The sequence below is a fragment of the Heptranchias perlo genome, chromosome 35, assembly GCF_035084215.1.
Source record: "Heptranchias perlo isolate sHepPer1 chromosome 35, sHepPer1.hap1, whole genome shotgun sequence".
NCBI lineage: Eukaryota > Metazoa > Chordata > Chondrichthyes > Hexanchiformes > Hexanchidae > Heptranchias > Heptranchias perlo.
The window spans coordinates 17,414,216-17,420,516 of NC_090359.1; the positions used below are offsets into that span (position 1 = coordinate 17,414,216).

Below are 6,301 nucleotides of genomic sequence, written 5' to 3' on the forward strand. Positions count from 1 at the left end.
TCAGTTACACCGCTCTCTACCTCCCTCTGCTGGTGTCTCTCTGTATCTCTGTACTCAGTTACACCGCTCTCTACCTCCCTCTGCTGGTGTCTCTCTGTATCTCTGTACTCAGTTACACGGCTCTCTACCTCCCTCTGCTGGTGTCTCTCTTTATCTCTGTACTCAGTTACACCGCTCTCTACCTCCCTCTGCTGGTGTCTCTCTGTATCTCTGTACTCAGTTACACCGCTCTCTACCTCCCTCTGCTGGTGTCTCTCTGTATCTCTGTACTCAGTTACACCGCTCTCTACCTCCCTCTGCTGGTGTCTCTCTGTATCTCTGTACTCAGTTACACCGCTCTCTACCTCCCTCTGCTGGTGTCTCTCTGTATCTCTGTACTCAGTTACACCGCTCTCTACCTCCCTCTGCTGGTTTCTCTCTGTATCTCTGTACTCAGTTGCACCGCTCAGTCTGTCCCCGCAGCTCCTTCGGGAGTTCAATGATTTTGAAATGAAGACTTTTTCCTGTCTGACTTGTGAAGTTTGATCAGTGAAATGTTTGTGAAAGAGAAGGATTGAGAGCTTTTAGTGTGGGACATATATTGTTCAACGGAGAAACCACACGATTCCATAAATTGCGCAATGGTTTCTGCAGTGCAGCGGTTATGACATTTATCTCACACGCGAAAAGTCCCTGGTTCGATGCTGGGTAGGGACGTTATTTGGGAATTTGCTCCGCTTGAATCTCCAGGGTGAGCTTTTTCTCCTGTGGGAAGCGGGCGATAATTGGCTTTTCCTGTTAAATTTGGCCAGGGGTGCACCACATTCCTTCGGGGAAGAAGCGATTTGGGAGAAGGGATGATGTAAGAAAGTGCCCATGAACCTGATTAAATGAGGCCAAACACAAGATAATATTAAGATGTCATAAGCTGAACATTAACATAACCTGAGCTCCGAGATCTGACCGGGTCCCATTCCCCCAGAGGGAGGAATGAGCGGGAGGGGAAATTCCACCCGGTTTATATTTTTGTCCAAGGTGATGTCACAAAGTCCAATTTCCAGTGGAGCCGAAATAGTTGAGTTTGGAGAGCGTGAGATTGAAGATCTAAAGGTCTCTGGGTTTGATTCTGTGTTCGGCAATTTTTGTTGCTTTGTTCTCATTCTTTGAGTCGATTCTCGCATTTATTTACACTGAAATTTTAACCGGCACAGAAAGGTTGGGGAAGAAATAGACAGGCATCACGAATGGGAAATATTGATAGTGTCTTTATTGAGCTTTTATTTCTCTTTTCCCATCTGCCTTTTTCTCTGGAATTTGTCTCCCTCGGAGCCGGGAGACTATTTGATTTGAGGCATTTGTCCCAAACTGATGTCTTTTCCACATCTCGGGGCGGTCAGACCCGCTCTGTCTGTTACTACTTGTGTCCATTGATGGGAACAGGCCGCGAGTTAAACGTTTATTAGCAAACCGACAGAGAGATAACACAACGGGAATCAAACTCATTGGGCTTGATTTTATCGGGGAGGGTGGTCACGGGGTCATGAGGTCATGGGTGGGTCAGTCATCGGAGGGAGGGCTCAGTCATCGGGGGTCGGGTTCGGGAGTCATTGCAGGGGTCGGAGATCATGGGGTTCGTAGTTCGTGCAGGGGTGTCGGAGATTTGGAGGGGGTCGGCCGATCATCTGCATGGGATCACGGCAGGTTGGCTTGTTGGGCCTGCGGAAAGCACTCCTGCTCCTCCGGGCCACCAGCTGTGCTATAAAGGCACTTACCTGCTGTTTCGGGCCTTCTCGCCTCCTCTCATGTGGTGTGAAGGAGAAGGCCCAGGAATCCCGGCCCCAAGAGGTTAAAATAAAAAAGCTGTAAAAATGGAGGCCCACATTCTAGCTACATAAACACTCACACACAGACATATACAGACCAACATACACACACCAATAACATGAAAGTAACACAGGACGACTTGACAAACAGTGGAAGCAGCATGCTGCAGAGAGAGCTAAGCGATCCCACAAACAACGGATCAGATCAAAGCTCTGCAGTCCTGCCACACCCATTTGTGAATGCTGGTGGATAATTAAGAGACTATTTGAGGAATGCATGCAGAGCAATTGAGATTTTTACGAACTGGCGGTTAAGGTGACAGATTAGAAATTCATTCATTTCCCCCGCGCAGGTTCAAATCTGACAGACTTCAAATCCCGTCATTCATCAACCTGTTTCATCTCTGCATTTCAAAATTCAACAAGTTTCTTGTAGAATTAATAATTCTTAAGTGAATTAAAATTCCACAGCATTGAGTACCTCGAGTTTTATGCTCATTTTAATTGATCTGCAAGATTTCACGAAATCTACGACAGAAATGGAACAAAAATCAACCACATTATCCAAATTCTGACTCTCAGTATTTCTGAGTCAATCGATGTGTATCTGTTTCTCTGTGTATGTGCCTCATATTTTCTATATTTTCCTGAGAACATCTGTCTCTTTCTGTCTCACTCTCTCCCGCGTTACCCACATCATGATCCAACATGAGATGGAAAAATGGTCGGTAATTTTTCATTCAACAGTGGTCCGTGGAAAGTTAAACAAACTGTCATCAAATGAATAATTCAAACAGATTCACTGAAACGTGAAGCATCTGTGGTGAATATACGGTCAAAACCTTTACCAATTTCTCGTTAGAAGAGAAGTGAGTATCCCCGCCTATCACGCAGCAGACCGGCGTTTAATTCCCCGACGAGGAGGTTATTGCTGCTTTCGAAGCTTCACTTTCATTTATCTGAAATATTGGATGTTGAAAATACAATGAAAAACTGACTCGGCCGTTCCCACTTCTGCAATTTGATTTCACAGCGATTTTAAATATCTGCTCTCTGCCTCACGCTTCAGCTCGATGTGAGAACCACAATGATGGGCAAGAAATAAAACGCAGAATCGCGCTGTCACCAGCCCGAAACAGAGAGAGACAGGTCTCGGAAAAGGCGCAGACATGAAAGATCTCACATACAGCAATGAAAAGAATGCACGTTTCAGTGAATCTAGTTTAACTACTTCTTTATTGACAATTTGTTTAACTTTCCACATGCCACTGTTGAAAGAAGACTTACTTTCTATCTCTTTATTAGTCAAGGTCCAGAGAAAAATTATTTGGGGAGCAGGGAAAAAGTGACAGATAGAAAGAAACATTCAGAAACGCATATAACAAGTGAGACAGACATAGTCATATTCACACATACACAAACACACACATTCCTAGCTACATAAACACATACACACACCAATAACCTGAAAGTAACACAGGACTACTTGACAAACAGTGGAAGCAGCATGCTGTTGACAGAGCTTAGCGATCCCACAAACAACGGATCAGATCAAAGCTCTGCAGTCCTGCCACACCCATTTGTGAATGATGGTGGATAATTAAACAACTAACGGGAAGAGGCTCGATGAACATCCCCATCCTCAATGATGGTAAAGCCCAGCACGTGAGTGCAAAGTTTTAGAAACCGTCTTCAGCCAGAAGTGCCGAGTGGATGATCCATCTCGGCCTCCTCCCGAAATCCCCACCATCACAGAAGCCAGTCGAACATCGAGGTGAAGAGTGACGCTGAGAGCAGATTTTAAAACGGCTGGAATATCAGTGAAATTCAATTGGGGAAAGTGGGAAACTCCGAGTCAGTTTCTCACTGTATATTCCAGCATCCAATATTGGAGACAAAAGCTTTTGAAGGCGGCGAAAGTTTAATCTCCTCGTCGGGGAATTGAACCGCGGTCTCCCGCGTGACAGGCGGGGATACTCACCACTATACTAACGAGGAGCTGCTGCATTGACCGTGCACTCATCCCAGATGGCGTTAGACATGCTTCATGTATCAGTGCATTTCATTTAACTATTTATTTGATGATAGTTTGTTTCATTTTCCACGGGCCACTCTTGAAAGAACCTTTTACATTTCCTTCTCTTTGTTAGACAACGACAACTGACTCTGTCTTTCTTTCGTTCTTTCTTTCTCTCTTATCGTGGTGAGTTGCCCCGCCTTAGTCCGGGTTTTAATTCCCCGACGGGGAGGAAGCATTTATCAGACGCCAACTTTTAATTTTATGTCTTCGCCGAGCTTCTTCCTGAACAAAAACTGCGGAGCAAAAAAACAGGTGATTGTCACTTTCAGAATATAATTGTCCGGAGACTATTTGAGGACTGGATGCAGAGCAATTGTGATTTTTACTAACTGGTGATTAAGGTGACAGATTAGAAATTCATTCATTGGTTCAAATCTGACAGACTTCAGATCCCGTCATTCATCAACCTGTTTCATCTCTGCGTTTCAAAATTCAACAAGTTTCTTGTAGAATTAATAATTCTTAAATGAATTAAAATTCCACAGCATTGAGTACCTCGAGTTTTATGCTCATTTTAATTGATCTGCAAGATTTCACGAAATCTACGACAGAAATAGAACAAAAATCAGCCAAATTATCCATATTCTGACTCTCAGTATTTCTGAGTCAATCCATGTGCATGTGTGTCTGTTTCTGTGTGTGTGTCTGTCTGTGTATGTGCCTCATATTTTCTATATTTTCCTGAGAAGATCTGTCTCTTTCTGTCTCACTCTCTCCCGCGTTACCCACATCATGATCCAACATGTGATGCAAAAGTGGTCGGTAATTTTTCTTTCAACAGTGGTTCGTGGAAAGTCAAACAAACTGTCATCAAATGAACAGTTCAAACAGATTCACTGAAACGTGAAGCATCTTTGGTGAATATACGGTAAATGTCTGTACCAATTCCTCGTTAGTATAGTGGTGAGTATCCCCGCCTGTCACGCGGGAGACCGGGGTTCAATTCCCCGACGAGGAGATTATTGCTGCTTTCGAAGCTTCACTTTCATTCATCTGAAATATTGGATGTTGAAAATACAATGAAAAACTGACTCGGCCTGTCCCACTTCTGCAATTTGATTTCACAGCGATTTTAAATATCTGCTCTCTGCCTCACGCTTCAGCTCGATGTGAGAACCACAATGATGGGCAAGAAATAAAACGCAGAATCGCGCTGTCACCAGCCCGAAACAGAGAGAGACAGGTCTCGGAACAGGCGCAGACATGAAAGATCTCACGTGCAGCAATGAAAAGGATGCACGTTTCAGTGAATCTATTTTAACTACTTCTTTGATGTCAATTTGTTTAACTTTCCACATGCCACTGTTGAAAGAAGACTTACTTTCTATCTCTTTATTCGTCAAGGTCCAGAGAAAAATTATTTGGGGAGCAGGGAAAAAGTGACAGATAGAAAGAAAGAGAGAGACACTCAGAAACGCATATAACAAGTGAGACAGACATAGTCATATTCACACATACACACATTCCTTGCGACATAAACACACCAATAACCTGAAAGTAACACAGTACTACTTGACAAACAGTGGAAGCAGCATGCTGTTGATAGAGCTTAGCGATCCCACAAACAACGGATCAGATCAAAGCTCTGCAGTCCTCCCACACCCATTTGTGAATGATGGTGGATAATTAAACAACTAACGGGAAGAGGCTCTATGAACATCCCCATCCTCAATGATGGTAAAGCCCAGCACGTGAGTGCAAAGTTTTAGAAACCGTCTTCAGCCAGAAGTGCCGAGTGGATGATCCATCTCGGCCTCCTCCCGAAATCCCCACCATCACAGAAGCCAGTCGAACATCGAGGTGAAGAGTGACGCTGAGAGCAGATTTTAAAACGGCTGGAATATCAGTGAAATTCAATTGGGGAAAGTGGGAAACTCCGAGTCAGTTTCTCACTGTATATTCCGCATCCAATATTGGAGATAAAAGCTTTTGAAGGCGGCGAAAGTTTAATCTCCTCGTCGGGGAATCGAACCCCGTTCTCCCGCGTGACAAGCGGGGATACTCACCACTATACTAACGAGTAGCTGCAACATTGATCGTGCACTCATCCCAGATGGCGTTAGACGTGCTTCATGTATCAGTGTATTTCTTTTTACTATTTATTTGATGATAGTTTGTTTCATTTTCCACGGGCCACTCTTGAAAGAACCTTTTACATTTCCTTCTCTTTGTTAGACAACGACAACTGACTCTGTCTTTCTTTCGTTCTTTCTTTCTCTCTTATCGTGGTGAGTTGCCCCGCCTTAGTCCGGGGTTTAATTCCCCGACGGGGAGGAAGCATTTATCAGACGCCAACTTTTAATTTTATGTCTTCGCCGAGCTTCTTCCTGAACAAAAACTGCAGAGCAAAAAAACAGGTGATTGTCACTTTCAGAATATTATTGTACGGAGACTATTTGAGGACTGGATGCAGAGCAAT

At 44.0% G+C, this 6,301-nt stretch overlaps 1 non-coding gene across 1 annotated transcript; it reads left to right on the plus strand.

Annotated features, from left to right (window-relative positions):
• Positions 1-4,768: 4,768 nt before the first annotated feature.
• trnad-guc (transfer RNA aspartic acid (anticodon GUC)) lies at positions 4,769-4,840 on the plus strand. Its single transcript has one exon. It is a non-coding gene; the product is annotated as a tRNA-Asp (tRNA).
• Positions 4,841-6,301: the final 1,461 nt, after the last annotated feature.